The 26,984-nt window shown below is 37.4% G+C and overlaps 1 protein-coding gene across 2 annotated transcripts in view; it reads right to left on the reverse strand.

Moving 5' to 3' along the window:
* MED6 (mediator complex subunit 6) overlaps positions 1 to 26,984 on the reverse strand; it is a 99,736-nt gene that overhangs the window by 35,791 nt on the left and 36,961 nt on the right. The window lies entirely within an intron of this gene.

The following is a 26,984-nucleotide window of genomic DNA, read 5'->3' on the forward strand; positions in this document are numbered from 1 at the left end:
CTTGCAAGTTTTAATTTTATTCAATTTTGCCTGAGGCATTAATAAAGTATCGATTAGGTGGTTATTTATACTTACTTCTTGATTAAACATCGATACGGTCATGAAATGGACAACTTGTAATACGAATGCTAACCAAGCAGGAAACATTACGAACATCTATCTTAATCTGAAGTTGAAACTTGCAAGTTTTAATTTTATTCAATTTTACCTGAGGCATTAATAAAGTATCGATTAGGTGGTTATTTATACTTACTTCTTGATTAAACATCGATACGGTCATGAAATGGACAACTTGTAATACGAATGCTAACCAAGCAGGAAACATTACGAACATCTATCTTAATCTGAAGTTGAAACTTGCAAGTTTTAATTTTATTCAATTTTACCTGAGGCATTAATAAAGTATCGATTAGGTGGTTATTTATACTTACTTCTTGATTAAACATCGATACGGTCATGAAATGGACAACTTGTAATACGAATGCTAACCAAGCAGGAAACATTACGAACATCTATCTTAATCTGAAGATGAAACTTGCAAGTTTTAATTTTATTCAATTTTGCCTGAGGCATTAATAAAGTATCGATTAGGTGGTTATTTATACTTACTTCTTTACTGAATTCAAAGCAAGCGATAGATGGGTAAGGCGTTTTATGAAGTGACATGATCTGGCAATAGGGTGGCGGACATCAATGGTGCAACATCTTCCGGAAACATACCCGGAGAAGCTACTAGAGTTTCAAAAATATACTATCACGCTTTGAAAGAAGAATGACTACAACCTGGCGGCCATCAGTAATACTGACGAAACACTCGCGTCGACATGCCAGGCAATACAACAGTAGACGAGCTTGGTGCTAGTACAGTTTAGGTACGTACAGCTGGTGCACTATGATGTAGCAATCACTGCTGATGGGCACAAACTTCACCATACGCTATTTTTAAGCATAAGACTCTCCCCAAAGGAAAGTTACCATCAGATGCTATTGTCAAGTGAAACAAAAAGGCTGGATGACTGAAGACCTTTTCATGGACTGGTTGAAAACACTGTGTTTTTAGCGACCGGGTGCACTCCTACGCCCACGTTCGATGTTTGTACTTGATAATTTTCCAGGTCGTTTGACAGACGGTGTTAATTTGTTAAAAATGAAGCCATGTTTTCCAGTGTTGACTTAGTTAAATGTAGCAAAGGCTTTTCAGTCTGTCAAACACATAGCAAATACAATGTAAATTAAAACACTAAAAGCATATCTGTAAAACACACACTAACATACAAAGAATGACATGTTTCGTTCTACAAGAACATCCTCAGATTCTATCAAATCACTTAAAATAAGCTTATATATGTACAGTATTGTTTACGTAGCGTAAACTTGTCAATGATAGAGAGATAAGTGATAACATGAAACAGTAATGACAAAAAATAAATTATATACAATTATAATATAGTGAAAAACTTACGTATTTTTCTAGACTGCCGATGTTAAGTCTGTTGTCACCAAACACTATTTCAGGACTGTGGTCATGGAAAGTTTGTGGTGAGCCACGCTGTGCGTGGAGAGGGGAGGGCAGGACAGGGAGGGGCCTAGTAGATCGATGTGGATCTCTCCTATTGGATGATAAAATCGGGTAGACTATAGAGTGGAGAGGGGGGGGGAGAGATGTAGGGCGGAGCGGCTGGAGCGCTGTGGAACTTTCCATCAACATTGGAGGGGGGGGGGGGAGAGATGTTATTGACCTATTTCATGTTAATTGTACCTGTATGTAATATGGATGAATGTAATTATTATAATTTTTATTATTTATAACAGGAGAATGAAGTACGGAATGGTATTATTATTATTATTATTATTATTATTATTATTATTATTATTATTATTATTATTATTATTATGAAAAAAGCAATTCACCTTCCGTCAACATTGGAGAGGGGAGAGAAGTTATTGACCTTTTCCATGCGAATGTACCTTTATGTAATATGGATGAATGCAAATTAATAATTTTTAGTTGAATAAAGTAAGGGACGTTATTATTATTATTATTATTATTATTATTTACGATAGAAGCAATTTAAGGAGTAGGTGTTGTCAGATATTATGCGAGTAGAGCAAATAGGGGGGAATTATTTAAATGTGTATTATTATTATTATTATTATTATTTACGATAGAAGCAATTTAAGGAGTATGTGTTGTTAGATATTATGTGAGTAGAGCGAATAGGGGGGAATTATTTAAATGTGTATGCTCATTCAGGTTATTGGCATTAGTATTTTTTGCGACGTAAATTTCTATTGCTTCTTTTATATTCAAAGATTTACTTTTATTTTCGAAGTGTAAAATTTTTAGATCAGTGTTGATGTCTGTGAAATGGTGTGAACAGTCGTAGATGTGCTCCCCGAAGGCTGAATGCCGATTATATCTGATCGCGTTTTTGTGTTCTTTGTATCTTGTATGGAAATTACGTTTTGTTTGACCTATGTATGTGGCGTTGCAGTTAGGTTCTTGGCACTTGAGTTCATACACTCCTGACTTTGAGAAAGGGTCCTTTTTATTTAAGTTGCACCTGCTGAAGTGTCTCTGTAGTGTGTTATTCGTTCGAAAAGCTACTTTTAAACCTTGTTTCTTGAAAATGTTAGCTACTTTGTATGTGTTATTGTTAACATAGTTGAGAACCACGTAGTTTTCTTTGTCGTGTGTGGTGCTTTCCCGGCGACTTATCTTATGTTTATTTAAAAGTTTATCCACTGTGCCTGGAGGATGGTTGTTTTCTTTCGCGATTTGTTTAATTATTTGCATTTCTTCATTGAAATCTGTTGTGCTCATTGGTATGGAAATAGCTCTATGTATCATTGTATTCAGTCCTGCTATTTTGTGTGTGTATGGGTGGTTCGAGTTGTTGTCAATAGTGTGTGACGTCTGAGTGGGCTTTCTGTATACCTTGTAAGATAGGTTGTCATTATTCCTGTTGATTGTGATGTCTAAATAGTTTATTTTCTTGTTATTTTCTGGTTCCATTGTGAAGCTGATGGATTTGTGTAAAGAATTTAGAGTGTTTAATAACTGGTCTGCATTAGTGACGTCATTATCATATATGCATATGACGTCATCCACAAATCTGCTCCAATGTAAGATTCCTTTTGAAAGCTGGCCCATTAAGAACATGTTTTCGAAGTTATTGAGAAAAATGTTTGCTATTATACCTGATAACGGTGAGCCCATGGCTAGCCCTTCTGTTTGGCAATAGATTTTGTCGTTAAATGCAAAGCAATTTTGGTGTAGTGTTGTTCTAAGAAGGTTAATAATTTCTTTGGTTTCTTGTAGAGAGGTGTTTTCCTTAAGAAGGTTTTCGATAATTTTAATGGATTCATCTATTGGTATGTTGGTGTACATGTTAGTGATGTCAAAGGATATCATACGTGTGCTCTCTGTTATTTTAAGTTTATTTAATTCTTTAATTAGTTCTAGGCTGTTTTTAATTGATCTGTCTCCTTTAAGTGAAATTTTCTCTTTTAGAATGATGTTTAGTTGTTTGCTTACATTGTAACTTGGCGCACCTTTAAAATTTACTATTGGTCTAATGGGACAAAGCTCTTTGTGTATTTTGTGTATTAATAAGAAATGTCTAGAATTAGAGCTCGTTCCTAAGTACATACCCATAAAAGCTAAACCCACAACAACTTCGGCTAAAATATCAACATCTCAATCACAGTTACTATGGATCAGAAACGAAATCAAATTCGCGTACATAAAGAAACAGCAAATCAATAAACAAATTCTACGCATCCATTTAAACCTAAGCAACTTCTGGCACCGCACACAATGGACATCCTATTCCAACTTTTTACACGATTACATTAAAAAGGAAGCAATCCGGAAACAGAAAGTTATTGACAATAAATACGTAACCTAATGATTAAACAGAAAAGTCCAGAAAACGCTAAGCACAGCAAACTCGCGAATTTTCACCCTAGATTAATTAACAGATCAGACACTACCTTTTCAAAGAATGAAATAGATCTGCTAGAGAAAGGTCTCAAATTCAACTGCCAGGAACGTCATAACGAAAACAACATAAAACAGCTCATCACTGACGTAGAAATTGCCTGCGACAAAATACCCTCTCCACAAAGAGAAATAATAAAAAACGTAGCCACCAACGAAGCCCTAAAAATAATCGCACATGAAAATTCCACTAAGCAACCGAATTACGCCACTCAATACTCGGCAATGAAAACAGTTAAGAACAAAATTAAAAACGACAACCTTATCATCACGAAAGCGGATAAAGGTAACACAACAGTCATAATGAAGAAAGACGAATACATAGAAAAAACAATAGAATTCATCAACAACAACGGTATTCAAGAATTGCAACGCGACCCTACAAATAAATTTCAAAACCAAATAAAGCAAGCTATCAAGGAAACAGACTTAATTTTCACAAAACAAGAAAAAGAAAGCCTCATAATCAAAAATCCTAAACTCCCCACACTAAGAGCCCTGCCCAAAATACACAAAGAGCTTTGTCCCATTAGACCAATAGTAAATTTTAAAGGTGCGCCAAGTTACAATGTAAGCAAACAACTAAACATCATTCTAAAAGAGAAAATTTCACTTAAAGGAGACAGATCAATTAAAAACAGCCTAGAACTAATTAAAGAATTAAATAAACTTAAAATAACAGAGAGCACACGTATGATATCCTTTGACATCACTAACATGTACACCAACATACCAATAGATGAATCCATTAAAATTATCGAAAACCTTCTTAAGGAAAACACCTCTCTACAAGAAACCAAAGAAATTATTAACCTTCTTAGAACAACACTACACCAAAATTGCTTTGCATTTAACGACAAAATCTATTGCCAAACAGAAGGGCTAGCCATGGGCTCACCGTTATCAGGTATAATAGCAAACATTTTTCTCAATAACTTCGAAAACATGTTCTTAATGGGCCAGCTTTCAAAAGGAATCTTACATTGGAGCAGATTTGTGGATGACGTCATATGCATATATGATAATGACGTCACTAATGCAGACCAGTTATTAAACACTCTAAATTCTTTACACAAATCCATCAGCTTCACAATGGAACCAGAAAATAACAAGAAAATAAACTATTTAGACATCACAATCAACAGGAATAATGACAACCTATCTTACAAGGTATACAGAAAGCCCACTCAGACGTCACACACTATTGACAACAACTCGAACCACCCATACACACACAAAATAGCAGGACTGAATACAATGATACATAGAGCTATTTCCATACCAATGAGCACAACAGATTTCAATGAAGAAATGCAAATAATTAAACAAATCGCGAAAGAAAACAACCATCCTCCAGGCACAGTGGATAAACTTTTAAATAAACATAAGATAAGTCGCCGGGAAAGCACCACACACGACAAAGAAAACTACGTGGTTCTCAACTATGTTAACAATAACACATACAAAGTAGCTAACATTTTCAAGAAACAAGGTTTAAAAGTAGCTTTTCGAACGAATAACACACTACAGAGACACTTCAGCAGGTGCAACTTAAATAAAAAGGACCCTTTCTCAAAGTCAGGAGTGTATGAACTCAAGTGCCAAGAACCTAACTGCAACGCCACATACATAGGTCAAACAAAACGTAATTTCCATACAAGATACAAAGAACACAAAAACGCGATCAGATATAATCGGCATTCAGCCTTCGGGGAGCACATCTACGACTGTTCACACCATTTCACAGACATCAACACTGATCTAAAAATTTTACACTTCGAAAATAAAAGTAAATCTTTGAATATAAAAGAAGCAATAGAAATTTACGTCGCAAAAAATACTAATGCCAATAACCTGAATGAGCATACACATTTAAATAATTCCCCCCTATTCGCTCTACTCACATAATATCTAACAACACATACTCCTTAAATTGCTTCTATCGTAAATAATAATAATAATAATAATAATACACATTTAAATAATTCCCCCCTATTTGCTCTACTCGCATAATATCTGACAACACCTACTCCTTAAATTGCTTCTATCGTAAATAATAATAATAATAATAATAATAATAATAATAATAATAACGTCCCTTACTTTATTCAACTAAAAATTATTAATTTGCATTCATCCATATTACATAAAGGTACATTCGCATGGAAAAGGTCAATAACTTCTCTCCCCTCTCCAATGTTGACGGAAGGTGAATTGCTTTTTTCATAATAATAATAATAATAATAATAATAATAATAATAATAATAATAATAATAATAATAATAATAATAATAATAATAATAATAATAATACCGTTCCGTACTTCATTCTCCTATTATAAATAATAAAAATTATAATAATTACATTCATCCATATTACATACAGGTACAATTAACATGAAATAGGTCAATAACATCTCTCCCCCCCCCCCTCCAATGTTGATGGAAAGTTCCACAGCGCTCCAGCCGCTCCGCCCTACATCTCTCCCCCCCCCTCTCCACTCTATAGTCTACCCGATTTTATCATCCAATAGGAGAGATCCACATCGATCTACTAGGCCCCTCCCTGTCCTGCCCTCCCCTCTCCACGCACAGCGTGGCTCACCACAAACTTTCCATGACCACAGTCCTGAAATAGTGTTTGGTGACAACAGACTTAACATCGGCAGTCTAGAAAAATACGTAAGTTTTTCACTATATTATAATTGTATATAATTTATTTTTTGTCATTACTGTTTCATGTTATCACTTATCTCTCTATCATTGACAAGTTTACGCTACGTAAACAATACTGTACATATATAAGCTTATTTTAAGTGATTTGATAGAATCTGAGGATGTTCTTGTAGAACGAAACATGTCATTCTTTGTATGTTAGTGTGTGTTTTACAGATATGCTTTTAGTGTTTTAATTTACATTGTATTTGCTATGTGTTTGACAGACTGAAAAGCCTTTGCTACATTAGACGGTGTTAAGGAGAAGTCTCGGCAAGAAAAGTGGAATTCTTAGTGGAATGTTGCAACTCCTCTATGTTTCTATCAACTGCCCATTCAAGGCAAATTTGAGACTACCGTACCGTAACCGAATAAGCAGCGCAGCAGAAAAGACCCCAACTAGACGCCTTAAGAGAGCTTCCCTTTCACAGACATGTGAATGGATTGCTGCAGCATGGAAATAAGTATCTCCAGACAGGGTTCACAAAAGTTTCACGGTGACATCAATTTCTAATGCAATGGACAGAACGGAAGATGACGCTGTGTGGTGTAGCCTACATCAGACACTGAATGTGAATCTAGCGATGACCAAAGTATTAGTAAGTGATCAGTAATTCAGCAAATGTAATGATTCAGGTAATTTCTTTGTTCCGAGTATAAGCCCCACCCCAGATATTTGTCTCAAAATTCTAATATGAAAAGTGGGGTCTATACACGTGTAAATATGGCAGTAATGACTTTTATAGACTTAGAAAAGGCATATGACAGCATCCCTAGAACAAAAGTCTGGGAAAGCATGAAACATAGGGGCACAGCAATGAACTAAAACCTGAGTCTGAAGAGTTTGGTGAATGGTCGCCCAGGTTGTACACCATGCTAGTTCAGACGATGCGGTCGCACATACGCATTGCGAGACATGACACCAAGTGCCCCCTATTGGTCAACTCAACACAGTTAAACGGAGTTGAATGCTGCAACACATCGCATGGAGTCAGTGTGAGGACTCGTGTCATTGCACAATGGAGTGCAAAACAGAGCAACGCGTTAACATGAAGTTTTGCTTCCACCTAGGCAAAATGGCAACGGAAACACATGCAATGTTAGTGCAAGTTTTCCACGCTCAAGCAGTGAGTAAAAAGTGCGTTTTTGACTGGTTTAATGTTATTTGCTTTACGTCCCACTAACTACTTTTACGGTTTTTGGAGTTTGACTGGTTTAAATGCTTTCGAGATGGAAAGGAAGGTGTTGAGGACAAGACGCATTCGGGTCGACCAATCACAAGCACATCTCCATACAACATTGAACGAGTGCGACAGATGCTTGCGAATGATAGCAGATGAAGTGGGTGTAGGCAAGGACAGTGTAAGGATCATTGTTCACGAACATTTGAAAAAGCGGAAGATTTGTGCCCGGTCTGTACTGCGCAACCTGACAGACGAGCAGAAGCAAAACTCGGATGGAAACGTCGGGAGATTTCATTGACGTTTGTGACCAAAATCCGGAGGTGCTGAAAACCATCATTACAGGAGATGAGTCGTGGTGCTACCAGTATGATCTGGAGACCAAGAGACAGCCAATGGCGTGGTGTTCAGCGTCTTCTCTGCCTCCCAAGGTAAGTTGGCACAAAAAGTTCAAGATTAAGACAATGCTGATCACCTTTTTCGACAGCAATGGTGTCATTCATCATGAATTTGTACCCCAGGATACACCTGTCAACGCAGAATTCTACAAGGGAGTTTTGAAACGGCTACTGCAACGCATCAGACGGGTTCGGCCTGAACTGTACCGGAGTGGACAGTGGAAGCTCCTCCACGACAATGCCCGTCCGCACACCGCGATCCGCATGACCCAGTTTCTCGCTAAACGCCAGGTGACTGTTCTTCCACACCCTCCGTATTCTCTGGATTTGGCGTGGCAGATCTTTTTTGATCGTCGCCATAAGACCTATCTGTGTCGGTGCGACGTAAAGCCCCTAGCAAAAAAAAAAAAAAAAAAGATCTTTTTTGTTCCCCCGTCTTAAATTAGCCCTGAAAGGCCACCGGTTCAACAGTGTAGCAGGTATCCAACAACATGTGACAAGGGTTCTCCAGGATATTCCAAAAGAAGCGTTTGCTGCCAGCTTCCAGCAGCTTTACAGTTGATGTCAAAAGTGTTGTAGCTAACAGAGATTACTTTGAAGGCCAGTAAAGGAGTTTTGTGTGTAACTTACGTTGCCTTTATTTCATGAGACCATTCACCAAACTTTTCTGACACAGGTTGTAATAACAATGGTAAAAGCAATATATGATAACTGTTGGTTGCAGCTATATGAAGACAATAGTGGGTAGAAGAGAATAGTTTGGAATTGATAATAGGCTAAAACAAGGGAGTGTGCTGTCATCTTTACTGTTCATAATGAAGATGGATGACACTGTAAAGGCAGTAAGGGAAGATTACAGAGGGGAAAGAATGAATGTAATGATAAAAGCCCAGATATACATACACTACCAGATCTCAAAATATGCATGCAAATGCATGCATAGGAAAACATCCACAAAAATTAGAAAATATGCATAAAACTAGAAAATATGCACGATCAAAATTCAGTTCAACACAATTACATTTTCAGCTCCTTTTGAAACATTGTTCAACTAATTTCTTCAAACTGTCTTGATTTAACCTCATCTGTTTATCTATCAGCACATTCTTAAAAACAGAAAAGTTACAACGTTGCAAGAAGTGGCAGGTGCATATTTAAATGAAGACACTTGGGATGAAGTGAGGTCAAATTGTACGTCTTTTGCATTCTCACCACACAATAAGTCTTATAAGCTTGACGAATTCAAAATCAGGATTTGAACAGATCACTTTGTTCAGCTTTAGCTGCTGCAGCTAGTTCTCCGTGCGATGATTGCAGGCACATCTGATGTCTTCAATAACTACTAAAGATTCAACGAGGGGTAGACCTAGAGCTTCCAACTTTGTTATCGCAGCAGGCAATTTGCTAACACTTGATTTTATATACATTAAGTCTTGTTGCACACATTCTTTTTACTGAATTCCACTTGTGCATCTTTAATGCAAGCAACGTCCTCTACTGGAAAAATGTTCACGACCTAAAGCCAGAAAAAATTAATTCAATTAAGTGGTATTATACCTAATCAGTGACATTAAGTTCATTGGTGGTAAATTCAACACAATCACTAACTACTACAAAATTATTGCAGCATTTAGCCAGGTACCCCATCTCATTAGAATAGGCTGTGGTGGCGAAGGCAAATCTGGCAAGCTCCCTCTGTTTGCAGAAATACAACCAGGAGCTTTCAGGAATATCTTCAGTATGAAAATATTGTGTCAGTATATTATTTAGAATATATAATTATCACTTTTCAGTACACAATTTAAGTAATATTCAACACGATGCATTTATTTACCTTCTTTTTGGAAGAAATCATTGTATTCAAGTTCTCATACGTAGGATGTATTGTTTCTGCCACACGATGCACCGTATGGGTGAAACATGTAACATGCTTCAAATTGGTGTAAAATACTTTAAGGGCCTTTCCAGTCTTTACCATGTATGGCGCAGCATCACTCAATTGTAGAAGAACCCTTTTCTTATCAATCACTCAATTGTAGAAGAACCCTTTTCTTATCAATCACTCAATTGTAGAAGAAACCTTTTCTTATCTAACGTATGTGGCTACAAAATCCCTGAAATATCAGTACAAGTATTAGAATTAATTTACATTTTAAAACGCGATGTACAAAATTTTGTATGATCATTTACTAAAATTAAAGCAACTGCTCACGCATTCCTTTGTCGAAAAAGTTCGGAATTGAATTTTTTTTTTTTTTTTGTAGAACTTTGCAGCACACAAGACGAGCTTGACCAGGTCCATTCTCACTTAACTTTGCAACTTTCAAACTGACAACATCTCAACCTGTTGAGTCCATAGTTTCATCCACAGAAGCCCGTATGTTTGAATCTTCCAAGTTGTTTTGAATTCCATCTAAAAATCTACTTTGCAAAATCATAAGTAAAATACTATTCATGCTTTGAAGTTACCTCTTTTCAAAAATGAATTTCACATTTCCAAATAACATTAACTGTAGATCATGTAAAACACAGAGGTGCCAACCTTTGAAGTGGATTATCAGTAATCGCCCTTCGCCCCCGAGAAAAATTTCGAGTCAAAACCAAAGCATCCTCCTCCCTTCTTGATAATGACACCCCTTTTGCCCTTCCCTCTAGCAATCTATCTGAAAGTATATCATATTACACAATAACATTTGCACACAACCTGTTAGTTATGTGATAAAACATTCCTTGTAGTTTGTTTCTCACGCAACAGCAGCTTTTCAGTGTAGGTTTTCTTGAAGCATCCTTCCCACTCTGATGGCATTTTCGTCTTCTGAACCATATTACAAGTTGTCCATTTCATGACCGTATCGATGTTTAATCAAGAAGTAAGTATAAATAACCACCTAATCGATACTTTATTAATGCCTCAGGCAAAATTGAATAAAATTAAAACTTACAGGACATGTTTCGACCACTTAGTGGTCCTCTTCAGCTGTATAAATAAAGAACTGAAAAGAAAAACATTGACAATAAGCACAAATAAAAGTTCTTTGGAGACTCCTTTGATAAAAATGGAGGTCGTCAGAATAGGTCATCTTGCCTTTCGTTCTTGTTTGGAAAAGATGTTTATTCTGCGCTGTCTAGAGGGTCTGTCTTTGAGCGCGACCTGGTGAAGTAACGATGTGATACAGTTTGACAGTTCATGGAAAGCTCTGGAGAGAAGGGAAGTAGAGTTTCATCGTCATCTAAAATAACATGTGAGGGAGGAGGGAGATTGGGCTGTGCTTCTGCGATGTCGTGTTTGATTATATCTCTTGTTCGTCTAGTCTGTTTCATGTCTACCCATTCTAAGTATTTGCTAATATTCTCATATAAGATGTTTTTATGCTCGTTGTTTTCGTTGAGATTCTCTTCACCGTTTTCCAATTTATCAAGAACGATGTGGATGTTTTCCAGGTTGTTCATAAGATTACCTTTATTAATCATACAGATAATTTGAAGGTCCTGTTTTATATTGGTGAATTTGTGGTTGGACTCTTTCATATGGGATCCCATGGCAGAGAATCTTTTGTATCTTTCAGCATTGACGTGTTCTTGATATCTAATTGAGAAGTTCCTTCCAGATTGTCCCACGTAAGTTTTTTTACATTGAGCACAAGTCAGCTTATAAATACCCGATTCCTGGAATTCGTCATCTTTAAGTTTATTAGCTTTATTATGACTAAAGAACCTATGTTTCGTGTTGTTGTTTGTAGAGAAGGCTACCTTGGTATTGTGTTTCTTGAATAAGTTGGTGATTTCGTAAATCTTCGGGTTATTAAAGGTGAATTTTACATATCCTTTTTCTTTTTCTGAATGCTGTTTAAGTTTAATTTGTTGTTGGTATTTGCATTTAGTGATGATTTTATTGATGAATTTCAAACTGAAACCATTATGTAGAGCCTGTTGACGAATGAAAGAAAGTTCCTTTTTTCTGTCTGTTTCTGTTAGCGGAATTTCAAAGGTTCTGTTGACGAAACTATAATAAGCTGATTTCTTTTGCGAGATGGGATGTAAAGAATCACTTTTGATTGTAGTCGGGGTAAAAGTGGGTTTCCTGTATATTTTAAATTGGAAATGGTTGTCTTTACGAATTGTTTGGATATCCAGAAAATTGAGTATGCCTTTCTCTTCTTCTTCAGCTGTAAATTTTATGTTTGGGTCTAAATTATTCAAAGTATTAAGGATATTGTGACTATCATTTATTTCCTTGTTAATTATGGCATAGGTATCATCAACATATCGAAGCCAGAGATCGAGTCCTTTAATGTGACCTACTATCTGAGTGTGTTCCAAAAAGTCGACGTAAATGTTAGCTAAAATTCCAGAAGCCGGCGCTCCCATTGGAAGTCCATCTTGCTGATATATTTTATTATTAAAAGAGAAGAAATTGTGGTTCAAAACGAATTCCAAGATAGTAATGAAGTTTTCTATTTCAGGTATACTGATACGTTTGTGAATTAATAAATTCGTCTTTATAATCTCAATGGTGTTCTTAATAGGAATGTTCGTGTACATGTCCTTGATGTCGAAGGAACTTGTTACATGAGATGAAGTTAACTTGAAATCTTTAATAGCAATGCAGAACTCTTTGGAGTTTTTTATCGAAGATTTGGTATAAAATACGCAGTTATGAGTTAAGAACCTATGAATAAATTGGGATATTTTGTATGTGGGGCTTCTCCGAAAATTAATTATAGGTCTCATAGGTGCATCCTTTTTATGTAATTTAGGCATAGCTCTTGCTTTAGGAAGTCCTGGATTCATATTAATGAGTTTTTGAATATCTTGGTCGTTAAAAAGGAAGGAGCTTTGCTTCAGTATCCCTTTCAAATTCTTTTGAATTTTTAGGGTGGGGTCTTTCTCAATTACCTTAAATTTGTTGTTAGTGAAAAAAGTTTCTGTTTTATTGATGTATTCGGTTTCATTTAATATTACTACTGTTCCACCTTTATCAGCTTTCGTTATCACTACATCACTTTGTCTAATTTTACGCTGAAGATCCTTCTCGATTTTAGTGTTTGTGGAATTGGTTAGTAACCCTCTAATTAAGGAGGGAATTTTTTTCTTTGCTTCGTACCGTACGTCATTCTGAATGTCGACTGGAAGGGTTTGTATGGCTGTCTCTGTTTCTGCTAAAGTTTGTATTAATACTTGTCTGTTATTGAAACTATGCCAATTGTGATTAGGCCCTTTGCTTAATAATTGTAATTCTTGTTCTGTAAACGTCGTGTTCGACAAGTTCATGACGGGGGGTGGGAATTCTTCACAATTAAAAGAAGATTTAGGTTGATGCTTATTTAGATTTGTTGGGGGATTGTTTTTTAAATTTTCTAACTTCTTATTCAAAGTTGTACGTTTCTTGTTTATTAGAATTTCAACTTTATCTCTGCCGTATTTTTGTACAGAATCTCATTCTAGCGGAACTAAGTTACTAGAAGCAGAAAGGTGCGCTAGGTAAAGCTCCTGGTTGAGGAAGGATTTCTTCCTATACATAAATTTAATTTCTCGTTTAAGCCATATGCGGTTAACTGTTCTTTGTGTGGAAATTTGGAAAACTGAGCGTATGTTGTTTCTTTGTGCCCCTTTTAAGAATTTAGGAATTAGATTATTGTTTAGACATTCTTTAAGGAAATATATATCTGTGCTTACTTTTGCAAGTTTCATCTTCAGATTAAGATAGATGTTCGTAATGTTTCCTGCCGAAGAAGAAGAGAAAGGCATACTCAATTTTCTGGATATCCAAACAATTCGTAAAGACAACCATTTCCAATTTTAAATATACAGGAAACCCACTTTTACCCCGACTACAATCAAAAGTGATTCTTTACATCCCATCTCGCAAAAGAAATCAGCTTATTATAGTTTCGTCAACAGAGCCTTTGAAATTCCGCTAACAGAAACAGACAGAAAAAAGGAACTTTCTTTCATTCGTCAACAGGCTCTACATAATGGTTTCAGTTTGAAATTCATCAATAAAATCATCACTAAATGCAAATACCAACAACAAATTAAACTTAAACAGCATTCAGAAAAAGAAAAAGGATATGTAAAATTCACCTTTAATAACCCGAAGATTTACGAAATCACCAACTTATTCAAGAAACACAATACCAAGGTAGCCTTCTCTACAAACAACAACACGAAACATAGGTTCTTTAGTCATAATAAAGCTAATAAACTTAAAGATGACGAATTCCAGGAATCGGGTATTTATAAGCTGACTTGTGCTCAATGTAAAAAAACTTACGTGGGACAATCTGGAAGGAACTTCTCAATTAGATATCAAGAACACGTCAATGCTGAAAGATACAAAAGATTCTCTGCCATGGGATCCCATATGAAAGAGTCCAACCACAAATTCACCAATATAAAACAGGACCTTCAAATTATCTGTATGATTAATAAAGGTAATCTTATGAACAACCTGAAAAACATCCACGTCGTTCTTGATAAATTGGAAAACTGTGAAGAGAATCTCAACGAAAACGAGCATAAAAACATCTTATATGAGAATATTAGCAAATACTTAGAATGGGTAGACATGAAACAGACTAGACGAACAAGAGATATAATCAAACACGACATCGCAGAAGCACAGCCCAATCTCCATCCTCCCTCACATGTTATTTTAGATGACGATGAAACTCTACTTCCCTTCTCTCCAGAGCTTTCCATGAACTGTCAAACTGTATCACATCGTTACTTCACCAGGTCGCGCTCAAAGACAGACCCTCTAGACAGCGCAGAATAAACATCTTTTCCAAACAAGAACGAAAGGCAAGATGACCTATTCTGACGACCTCCATTTTTATCAAAGGAGTCTCCAAAGAACTTTTATTTGTGCTTATTGTCAATGTTTTTCTTTTCAGTTCTTTATTTATACAGCTGAAGAGGACCACTACGTGGTCGAAACATGTCCTGTAAGTTTTAATTTTATTCAATTTTGCCTGAGGCATTAATAAAGTATCGATTAGGTGGTTATTTATACTTACTTCTTTCTGAACCATAAGCGGTTCCAGTGCAGATGTGCTTAATGTAGGTCTCACTTCTTTCTCAATCTTTCTGTCAACTGTCAGTGCACTTAACACAGCAAATACAACATTACTGAACGATTTATAGTGGAGAAGAGCAGCGCTTGAGCTCCTTCATTCACAATGAATTTTACAACGCTTATGGGTAGCAAAAGGAAATCACGATCGAATAAGTATCATTGTCAACTCACAAGCATTGAAATGAGGACGATTTAGGAGAAATGTTCAATCCTTTCGAGCCTTTTTCCTTCTTTTCTTTCTTCCCGCTGAAAATTATTTTTCCTGATAATGTCAGCTTTTCCGTAATAATTTCCCCTTTGACCGTAATTCCGTAATCGTGAGGTGAAATCCGTAATCTTTACGGACAATCCGTAATAGTTGGCACCACTGAAAACGTACTGTAAATAAATTAATAAAAATCAAATTTTATGTACCTGTGCATATGATATTGGAAAATATTTCTTTTCTTCAAGTTGCTGGATCTGGGATATGTTGTGCATACTTCTCTAAAAAAATTATTTCAATATGGGATTTGTCAGTTTTTGAAGAGCATCACATATATCCATAAAAACCTGCTCTGGGCCTGGCTTAGCTGGTGTTGTGGTAATAAATGTTTGGACACATTGCATTTCAGTTTACTTTCATTGTTTTATTTTTGCAATGTGTGAAACGGAACATCTGTTGATCAACTTGAAACTTTTCTGAACATTTCATCTGCAAACAAAACATGTTGTGTTCCATTAGTGTGCAATTTAATAATAATAGTGTTATTTGCATTACGTCCCACTAACTACTTTATGGTTTCTGGAAATTCAGAGGTGTCGGAATTTAGTCCCACAAGAGTTCTTTTACACGCCAGTAAATCTACTGACACGAGGCTGATGTATATGAGCACCTTCAAATACCACCAGACTGAACCAAGACCGAACCTGCCAAGTTGGGGTCACACACCGTCTGAGTCACTCAGCCCAACGTGTGCATTTTACAGAAATAGTAAGATTTAAATAAAGTGGGTCACTGCTACTTCTTCTTCTTCTGGTCCCTATCCGTTCCGGATGTCGGCAACCATCTTGGCTGTGTCTTCTTTGTTGTCAGCTGCCTGGAGTAACTCTGCCGATGTCTTGAGAGTCCAGTCTCTGAGGTTTTTTAACCAGGAGACTGGTCTCCTGCCAACACCTCTCTTTCCAGTTATCTTTCCTTGCAGGATTTCTTGCAGTAGATGGTACCTGCTTCTGTTTCTCATGATGTGACCGAGGTATTGCAGCTTTCTCATTTTTACAGCGGTCAGTACTTCCTTATCTTTTCTCATTCTTCGAAGGATCTCTGCATTTGTGACATGATCCGCCCATGACACTCTTAGCATCCTTTGGTATAGCCACATCTCAAAGGCCTCTAACATTTTACTGAGAGACTTCGTTAAAGTCCATGTTTCAACACCGTAACAGAGAACAGAAAATACATAGCAGCGAAGAAGTCTCATTTTTGTAACTAGTGTTAAGTCACGACTTTTAAACAGTTTTCCCATTTTGTTGGACACAGTCCTTGCTTTTCCAATGCGGGACTTCACTTCAACCAAATGATCCCATTGATCATTAACGATGGTGCCAAGATAAGTCTATTTCCGGACTCGTTCAACAGGTTTATGGTCAATTACTAGATGACATGCAGGGATGAAGTTTTTACTTATGATCATAACTTTGGTTTTCTTTATATGAATGTCAAGACCGTATTCATGGTTAGTGAATGCTACTCTTTCAATGAGATATTGTAAAGTTTCTAAATTACCTGCAAAAATTACAGTGTCATCTGCATATCGAATGTTGTTTATCCATTGTCCATTTAATAGCACTCCCATTTCTATATCATCCAGTGCTTCCCTGAAGATATATTCTGAATAGATGTTAAACAACAATGGAGACATTATACAAGCCTATCGTACATCCTGTTGGGTAGGTATGTCTTCCGTATTTTCCTGTCCCAGTCTAACAGAAGCAGTCTGATTCCAGTATAAGATGACAATGATTCTTAGATCTCCATCATCTAGACCAATACTTCTTAATATTTCAATCATCTTGTGATGTTACACTCTATCAAAGACCTTCTGACAGTCAAGAAAACAGGCATAAATATCACAATTTATGTCTCTATATCACTGAAATAGTACCTGAATGCTAAATAGAGCTTCCTGTGTGCCAACTGCATTTCGGAAACCAAAATGTGTAGGTGAAACTTGATCTTCGCAGAGTTTGTATATTCGTTTGTGAATGACCTTCAGAAAAAGTTTCAACAAATGGCTTAGAAGACTTGTCATTCTGAAATCGCCATATAATTTAGCTCCAGTTGTTTTCGATAATGCAATAAATTCTGATTTTAGCCCCTCATACGGAATGTTGGCAGAATCATAGATGGCACTGACCATTACAGTCGGCCACTTCACATTGTTTTCATTAAAAAGTTTTTAAAATTCTGCACTTATGTTGTCTGGGCCTGAGGCTTTGCCATCTTTAATTACCTTTATTGCTGTTCATACTTCCTCTACTAGAATATCTGGTCCTGTTTCACAGTTTAGCTATGGAGGCTCTGGTCAGTTGTCCAGAAACAGTTCTATATATCCCTCCCATGTAAGTTTGATTTCTTCTAAGTCGACTATGACTTTTCCTTCACTCTCTACCAGCTTGTTTGCTATCCTTTTTTTTTTTTAATTTTCCTGTCAGCTACCTAACTTTACGATGAATGTTGAAACTGTCATGTTTTAGTTGTAATGCTTCTATTTCAGCACATTTTTCCTGCATTTCGTTTTCTTTAGCTTCTCTTATTTTATTCCTGATCTCTTTATTAATGTTTTTATATTCATCAGTGTTACGATTTGCTATCCTCCTCCTCTCCATTAATTTAAGGATCTCATCAGTCATCCAGGTATTCTTTTTGACAAAATTTGTTCGCAGATGTTCATCTTTAATTAATTCCATTGTGTATTTTAATTTTTCATTTACACTTCAGTGCATGAATTATTAGGTACAATGCTATTATGTTATTCAGTTGTAGTTCAACTTGATCTCTTGTGGAGGGTTGTTTAAGTTTTCGTAAATCATATACCGTAATCACTTTCTTTAAAGTTTACTTCAACCTAATTTTAAAAGTACAATTGTTCCTGTATCTTTCATTTACTAGGATATACAGAGATGCCAACTTTCAAGAAAGGCAAGGCAGTAATGCAGCCGTTATGGCGTTGGGGGCGGGGGGTAGTGGTTTTTTTTTTTTTTTTTTTTTTTCAAGATCTCACTAACTTACATATCATTGAAAAATCAATGAACAACATACAATTCAACCAAAGACTAGCATATAAACAGTGTATGATTCTTACCTGCTAAAGTAACAGGTGATCTGCAGTACATATTATCTGAGTGGAGGTTGAAGGATCATTTCTTTTGTTGAATACTGTAATTGCCCCTTAGCAGCTTGCAGTTCCCGTTTCATAAAGGTACACTGGTGACATGCTTTTTCTTTTGATATTATGTGCATCCTCTGCACTAACAGAGCACTTAAGTTTGGTGTTCATATTAGCACGGAATTCAGTCTTGTTCCTCCTGACCAAACTAGAAACTCTTTCCACTGGAGCATTACTACAGGGTACTAGAAGAATTGCCGTCATTTGCTTACTCAGTGAAGGGTGCTTCCTTATACCAGAAGCATCAGTGATCTTCGATATTTCGAACTAAAGTCTGCTGGCCTTTTCATCCTTGCCAAAAGGGAATTCATCAAACTGGAAACGACTAAACTCGGTTTCCAAAGAATCAATTTCTTCTGATGATATAATTTTAGGAAACCGGTCAATCATAAATTCTACTGATAAGAAACTTTTGGATTTCCTCTGGAAAACATCAGTAACTTCAGCATGCTCGAGAAACTTATCACTAATTGGCCATTTGCTGACAATGTACTCGCATGTTTTTGTATAGAACAGTCTCACATCGGAATAAAAGTTATTCAGCGTAGTTTCATCTAGAGAAACTGCCCTTATGTAAGCACTTGTGTTTGCCCCAATGACCAACTCACTGTCACTTTTCTGTAACTTAGCAGAACTAAATTTCACATCAAGCAATTTATTTTTATTTTTTTTGCTTTATGTCGCACCGTCACAGATATGTCTTATGGCGACGATGGGATAAGAAATGCCTAGGAATGGGAAGGAAGCGGCCGTGGCCTTAATTAAGGTACAGCCCCAACATTTGCCTGGTGTGAAAAATGGGAAACCACAGAAAAACATCTTCAAGGCTGCCGACAGTGGAGTTTGAACCCACTATCTCCTGATTAATGGATATTGGCCGCACTTAAGTGATTGCAGCTATCGACACCAACAAGCAAATTAGTATCGGATTCAGGAACAGAGGATGCTCTCACAAAGCAAACAATAAGGTCACTGAAATATTCATTTAACTTTGAATGTTTATGAATAAGTGGTGTCTCTTGTTGGAGGAATAAATTTAAGGAGTTGAAAGTGGAAGAACAGAGCTGAGAAACAAAAGGTAAAGCTTAGTAGATGGATTTTCAAATTGTTCCTTAACTTTCAGAAATTTTGAGTTGACCTTGTCAGAATCTGATTCACAGAGGAGCATTTTTAAAGAGTTCCACTGTTCTAAGACCCTTGATACACACTGTAGAAGAGATAACCACCAGGTTGAAATATACTCAAAATTTTGTGAGGCTTTTCGCTAAAGACTTCCTGACATACCTTTAAAGCATTTTGCTTCTTTGAACTCTTCAGTAAATAGTCAATAAACATCAATTATCAGCAAATAGTAATAAACATAAATTAAAAACTGTTCAATATTCACATTTACAAGAGCACTGCACCCCTTTTGAGCAGCTAAATGACATAAAATTGTTAGTGTTGAACTGTAGAAGTATTGTAAAGAAAGGAATAGAATTAAGTAATTTAATAGATATATATTTACCAGATATTGTAATAGGAGTTGAATCATGGCTGAGAAATGATATAATGGATGCAGAAATTTTCTCACGGCACTGGAGTGTGTATCGTAGAGATAGGATAGGAAAGGTGGGAGGGGGAGTTTTCATTCTGGTGAAAGAAGAATTTGTAAGCTACGAAAAAGTTAAAGATGAGACACATGAAATTCTAGGTGTAAGGCTCATTTCTAAAGATAATAGGCAACTTGATATATTTGGAGTGTACAGATCGGGAAAGGGTAGCACTGATGCGGATTCGGAATTATTTGATAGGATAGTCAGCTATGTGGGAAACGACATGGAAAGAAATGTGATTGTAGCGGGAGATCTGAATTTGCCAGATGTCAATTGGGAAGGAAATGCGAACGACAGGAAGCATGACCAACAAATGGCAAATAAGTTAATATGGGAAGGACAGCTGATTCAGAAAGTGATGGAACCAACCAGAGGGAAAAATATCCTGGATGTCGTGCTGATAAAACCAGATGAGCTCTATAGGGAAACTGAAGTAATAGATGGTATTAGTGATCATGAAGCTGTTTTTGTGGTAGTTAAAAATAAATGTGATAAAAAGGAAGGTCTTAAAAGTAGGACTGTTAGGCAGTACCATATGGCTGATAAAGCAGGTATGAGGCAGTTTCTAAAAAGTAACTATGATCGGTGGAAAACGGTAAATAAAAATGTAAACAGACTCTGGGATGGGTTTAAAGAAATTGTTGAGGAATGCGAAAACAGGTTTGTACCTTTAAGGGTGGTAAGGAATGGTAAAGACCCACCTTATTATAATAGAGAAATAAAGAGACTAAGAAGGAGGTGCAGACTGGAAAGAAATAGAGTTAGAAATGGCTGTGGAAGTAAGGAGAAATTGAAGGAACTTACTAGAAAATTGAATCTAGCAAAGAAGGCAGCTAAGGATAACATGATGGCAAGCATAATTGGCAGTCATACAAATTTTAGTGAAAAATGGAAGGGTATGTATAGGTATTTTAAGGCAGAAACAGGTTCCAAGAAGGACATTCCAGGAATAATTAATGAACAAGGAGAGTGTGTATGTGAGGATCTTCAAAAGGCAGAAGTATTCAGTCAGCAGTATGTAAAGATTGTTGGTTACAAGGATAATGTCGAGATAGAGGAAGAGACTAAGGCCAAAGAAGTAATAAAATTTACGTATGATAACAATGACATTTACAATAAGATACAAAAGTTGAAAACTAGAAAAGCGGCTGGAATTGATCAGATTTCTGGGGACATACTAAAGACAGTGGGTTGGGATATAGTACCATATCTGAAGTACTTATTTGATTATTGTTTGGCCGAAGGAGCTATACCAGATGAATGGAGAGTTGCTATAGTAGCCCCTGTGTATAAAGGAAAGGGTGATAGACATAAAGCTGAAAATTACAGGCCAGTAAGTTTGACATGCATTGTATGTAAGCTTTGGGAAGGCATTCTTTCTGATTATATTAGACATGTTTGTGAAATTAATAACTGGTTCGATAGAAGGCAATTCGGTTTTAGGAAAGGTTATTCCACTGAAGTTCAACTTGTAGGATTCCAGCAAGATATAGCAGATATCTTGGATTCTGGAGGTCAAATGGACTGTATCGCGATTGACATGTCTAAAGCATTTGATAGGGTGGATCATGGGAGACTACTGGCAAAAATGAGTGCAACTGGACTAGACAAAAGAGTGACTGAATGGGTTGCTATATTTCTAGAAAATAGATCTCAGAGAGTTAGAGTAGGTGAAGCTTTGTCTGACCCTGTAATAGTTGAGAGGGGAGTTCCTCAGGGCAGTGTTATCGGACTTTTATGTTTTCTTATATATATAAATGATATGAGTAAAGGAGTGGAATCGGAGGTAAGGCTTTTTGCGGATGATGTTATTCTCTACAGTGTGATAAATAAGTTACAAGATTGTGAGCAACTGCAACGTGACCTCGAAAATATTATGAGATGGACAGCAGGCAATGGTATGTTGATAAACGGGGCTAAAAGTCAGGTTGTGAGTTTTACAAATAGGAAAAGTCCTCTCAGTTTTAATTACTGCGTTGATGGGGTGAAAGTTCCTTTTGGGGATCATTGTAAGTATCTAGGTGTTAATATAAGGAAAGATCTTCACTGGGGTAATCACATGGGTACCGATCTCTGCACATGGTTATGAGGGTGTTTAGGGGTTGTAGTAAGGATGTAAAGGAGAGTGCATATAAGTCTCTGGTAAGACCCCAACTAGAGTATGGTTCCAGTGTATGGGACCCTCACCAGGATTACCTGATTCAAGAACTGGAAAAAATCCAAAGAAAAGCAGCTCGATTTGTTCTGGGTGATTTCCGACAAAAGAGTAGCGTTACAAAAATGTTGCAATGTTTGGGTTGGGAAGAATTGAGAGAAAGAAGAAGAGCTGCTCGACTAAGTGGTATGTTCCGAGCTGTCACCGGAGAGATGGCGTGGAATGACATTAGTAGACGAATAGGTTTGAATGGCGTCTATAAAAGTAGGAAAGATCACAATATGAAGATAAAGTTGGAATTCAAGAGGACAAACTGGGGCAAATATTCATTTATAGGAAGGGGAGTTAGGGATTGGAATAACTTACCAAGGGAGATGTTCAATAAATTTCCAATTTCTTTGAAATCATTTCGGAAAATGCTAGGAAAGCAACAGATAGGGAATCTGCCACCTGGGCGACTGCCCTAAATGCAGATCGGTATTGACTGATTGACTGAAGATGACAAACACAGCCTTGCACACGAATGTTAGGATTTTCTTTACAAATAAAGGAGCTCACACCTTTGGAAATACCAGTCATAGTATTTGCGTTATCACATGCAAAACCTACGTAGTTATCCCATGGAATCCCTTTCTTCTTCAGTTCATCATCCAAAATATTGAATATTCCTTTGCCTGTACTGTCGTTGGATTCCCAAATTGTAAGAATTATCATTGAAATTTGCGTAGATAACCCATCGAAAAGCATCACAACTAATGGGTAGAGCTTTTTGTCATTCATATTGTTACAGCCATCTGTCGCCAGGGAAAAGGGCTGGGACTTCATTAACTCTGTTACCTTTCCCTCAACTGTAGAAGGCAAACTTTTAACTAGCGCTCCTGTTTTTGCTCTCGCACAACTGTACTTCAAAGCTATTTTCTAATGGGGAATCATTTTCTTGAATAAACATTCTGCATGGTCACTGCAGGCTAAAGGCAAGTTGTGTTCAACAAGAAAAATCGTAAACAACTCCGCATTTGTTACTGAGCTTTCATCTTCCGAGGATTTAGCAAAAATGGTTAAATTCTTGTTTCTGTCCCTCGGCTTAAGTATCCATATGAATTTTGCTAGCCACGTGTTTGCGACAGTCGTCTCACCCACCATGCACGACTGAAAAATCGCGGCTACACACACTACAAAACACGTGTGAAGGAGATTTTGAGGAATGCAGTAAACAGGGCCATTCTTTTGAGTATTCTTCTTCTTCTTCTTCGTTTTGCCTCATGACTGAGGCGTCGTGACTATCATAAAATTCAGTTATCTAGCCGATGAACTATACTCCGCCATTCTTCCCTATCTAACGGTCCTTTCACACAAGGCGACTAGTAGCGGCGATCGGTGGCAGCAGCTTACAGCGGAGTATTATTTTAAATAACAAGCACTGCATTCATTGTCAGGTATGAGTGCAAACGTGGAAAGAAGTAGCCTTATTAGATTAACAGATGAACAAGTGAAACGGAAGACCTGATATATGGAGTTGAAAAACAGCCCACGATTTGGAACGCTTCAGTTGACGAGTATAGAAAAGTGAACGAAGAAACGCATGGCATAGCATTATATTGAGGTTCTTCCTCGAGTTTGATGACAAAACACCAGCAGAGAGAAACGAGATAAGTAAGCGTTTTCTTTATATTTTACATACCACCTTTTGTTAATTTGTTGCAAGAAAACTCAATTTAGCAAGACAATTCTGTAAATTACCGAGTATATTCAGAAAAGAGTATTTCATTCATTACTTGCTTCAATTATTTTTACTGTACTGAAAAGTTTTAATCGTGCAGGAGATTTATATGGTAAGCAAGATAGCAATAGAATGAAAGATAAACGATCATCACTACTTAACTAATGTAATTAAAAAGAGCCCATTGGCAAATTAAAAATTATGAAATGCATGTAAAGTACAATTGTATTTTTGGTGTCCATCTATGATCTGTATAGAACTGTAGACACAATACTTATGTCTCTAAATACGATCCATTTGCCATGAAACTGCACCTTCCTCACTGATAAAGTAGTTGGCAAACTTGTATCATAAATTTCTGGCAAGCCTTGATGTAGGTCCTGAAGCAGGGTCCATTTCAAACAATCCATCTACTGTCAAAGAATCTTCGATTTGAACACCATCCCTCTCTCGTACAAAATTATGCAAAACACAACACACTTTCACTATGTCCTCTGTTAGTGTGGTGTCAACATTCACTGGTCTATGGAAAATACACCATCTGTTTGCAAGTATTCCAAAGGTACATTCAAAGTACCTGCGTGCCGTTGAAAGTCTATAATTAAAAGACGCATTTCTTTACACTATGGAAAAGTGCCCGCATATGATCGCAGTATATGACGGAAAAGACCAAATCCCTCATCAGCTACAAATACAAAGGGCACTGACTCATCAAATCCTGTGTACGACCTCTGTGGCGGAGGATGCACCTTCATTGCTCTGCAAAAATGAACAATTTCAGTGTTATCACGACAACGATGTAACAGAGTAGTTTGAAACTCTAGTGTTCTATTGCTCGTTCATAATCACTCGGTTGCTGTGGAGAGCCAGACGGGTTTGTTACGTCCCGCGGAATCGAGTGATTGCATGCCATTCCACGCTAAACCAGACACCTCTTGTGCACGCCACTACGTGATAAGCTGAACTCCGATGTAACTCGCGCATTTATGCTGACAATAATGACGATTTTTCATTTAAATAAACAGTTTTACAGTGTTTACATTTTAATTTGGAAAACATAAGGACTGGAATATGTGTAGCCTCCGCGGGTAAGGCAGCAGCGCGCCGGCCTCTGACCGCTGGGTTCCATGGTTCAAATCCATGTGAGATTTGTGCTGGACAAAGTGGAGGCGAGACAGGTTTTTCTCCAGGTACTCCGGTTTTCCCTGTCATCTTTCATTCCAGCAACACTCCACTATCATATCATTTCATCTGTCAGTCTTCGGCAGCCTGCACAATTTCAATGACAGAAATATGTATTAATGTTACGTAAACAGAGGGTGTTAGGAGCGCGTAGCTGCGCCTGCATTCGGGAAATAGTGGGTCGGCAGCACTGAAGATGGTTTTCCGTGGTTTCCCATTTTCACACCAGGTAAATGCTGGGGCTGTACCTTAATTAAGGCCACGGCCGCTTTCTTCCCACTACTAGCACCTTCCTATCATTGCCGTGAGACCTATCTGTGTCGGTGCGACGTAAAGCAACTTGAAATATTATGTAACTAGCAGATATCTAGGTTATGACAGCCGGACAGTCAGTAAAAATGGCTGGGCGATGCGCCCATTAGAAAGGTCCTAGGGAGAACAATGCCGACTGTCAGCCGGGTCGCATGACAAATTAGATCCATTTAAAGCAGATATCATGATAGTGTTCATGGGAATAATATTGTAGTGAGGTCCCTCTCTCTTCCACACCGCAGTACCACAACCGAAAAACCAGTCACTGTGGTGACGCTTGAGGCTCCCCGCTCTTGACCCATCTCGAACATGAATTGCTCTGTGCATCAAGTTGATACTGATGGCGCTGCTCCCCGACATCAGATTTTCAGTGGATTCCAGTGGCATTTCCTCCACTGAGGGACCACCGCCCTTCCTCAAGGAGCTCATCCGCCCGAAGCTGTTGGCTCCCTGAGGGTGTCAGGTTATTTCCCGCCGCCTAATACTCAGCGTGGAGTCACCAGTCACAGTAATGTTACTACACGTAATTTCCTGCACAAGGAATCGCTTCATTGTTTATTTCAAAATGTTCACATTTCGTAACACGCGATTAGCATATATCGCAATAAATACTTCAACAGTCATGCACGCAGTATTCACAATGAAACTGACTTTGTCACCACCGCCACCACTTTGCTGCCAAAACAAAGACAAAAACACTCGGATACTTGCATGAAAGTCTGATCATGTGACACAAAGACAACAACTCATCAAGATATACCACTTCACAGGTGGCCGTTTTCCAATACTGGAAGCACACACCAGACTCCTGCAGCCAGACCCACCGCGCAGCACTTCGAACCCACGGGCTCCGGCAGCCCAGCCCGTGCAGTGCCTTTCTCTTTCTGACGCGGCAGCGTACTGGCCCACAGCACTGGGCTTATACGGCCCACCGCAGTCCACCGCACTGGGCGGGCTCCAGGGAATAACCTTGAGTAGTTCTCCACAATAACATGTGCGCTGTGCACAACGAAATGTTCACGTCACGCTACTATGCGGATCATTCACTGTACGAATTCCGTACGCTACTAACATATTGCAAAGTAGGCTAATCGCATTTTGAAATTAAACGGTAGATATTTCTCCTGCACTATAATAATAATAATAATAATAATAATAATAATAATAATAATAATAATTGAAAACAAACACAAACTTTATTTTAAACTAATATTCATC

This window comes from Anabrus simplex, chromosome 1 (assembly GCF_040414725.1).
Source record: "Anabrus simplex isolate iqAnaSimp1 chromosome 1, ASM4041472v1, whole genome shotgun sequence".
NCBI lineage: Eukaryota > Metazoa > Arthropoda > Insecta > Orthoptera > Tettigoniidae > Anabrus > Anabrus simplex.